The sequence below is a fragment of the Belonocnema kinseyi genome, chromosome 1 (assembly GCF_010883055.1).
Source record: "Belonocnema kinseyi isolate 2016_QV_RU_SX_M_011 chromosome 1, B_treatae_v1, whole genome shotgun sequence".
NCBI lineage: Eukaryota > Metazoa > Arthropoda > Insecta > Hymenoptera > Cynipidae > Belonocnema > Belonocnema kinseyi.
In genome coordinates, this window is record NC_046657.1 from 119,736,068 (window position 1) to 119,737,182 (window position 1,115).

A 1,115-nucleotide genomic window follows, 5' to 3' on the forward strand; every position below is an offset into this window, starting at 1 on the left:
AGTATAGTCGCTCTTTTAAAAATAACTTAAAGAGCCACTGAAATATTATAATTTACTTATTCCAAAATAACTTTCTACATTTAAGTTCAATATAGAAATTAAACGCGACCTCAATTTAGATATCGAAACAAAAAATATATTACAAAATACTTCAATATTTTATCATACACAAATGCTGGCTGTTATATTGCGTCTTTCGACTTTTTCCGCTTGTTCCAGAAAAAGTTTTTTAACCAATATTTTGTTTCTAGTCTTACATACTCCAATGTTTGCATATCGTGATCTGTTTAATAATCTGATTTTTATATTCTCAAATTTCAGGTTAGGATGTGATACATACGATTTTAATTTTATTATATTTAAGAATCCCTTTTATTTAGAAATATTAAAAATAAATTAAAATAGGCCCGATCGGAGCCAGACCGGGTTATTTCTGGGCGCTGCGACTGGGCCGCAATCAGGTATCGCGTTTCATTTCGAGGCTGGCCGCATCTAGATAGCCCGATTTAGGCTAAATTCTACCCGATGTGGCCCCGATCAGATCCATATTAGAATTTCGGCACAGGTTAGTCTGGCCATGAAACCTAATAGGTTAAAAAATTGTTTGTAACTTCATAAGTTGTGTATGAATCTTGTAATTAACACAATTTTGTATATATTTGCGATTTCCAGTGTGAGTTGAGTTCTGATTTTGACGCAAAATTTGTTCAAACCGAAGAGAAAGAGAGATGTACATCGCCGATACATAAAAATACATAACAATTTGTTAAAGGCCAATTATTTTCTTATCTATTGGGCCATAGATTCCGAGATATCGAGGTTTTAGTATTTTCGCTTGAGCACTCGGCTCGCCACTGCAGAGCGTGTACCCCCGACTTGGTGCTCGCTCACATAGTTAAACACTAATTTTGTGATGAACGGACAGTCCATAGGGCTTTTATCTTATTCCTGTAGGGTTTTTTCAAAAAGTATATTGCAGATTTTAAAATTGTCCAGGGGTGGGCCCCAAGGATTTAACCCCCAAGCGGAGGTGTGAAAACCGTGCCGAAAGCTGAATGGCACCTGGGTGAGGTGTCTAGAACGGTGACTCTGGGATACCGGGCGACCTCTCAGAG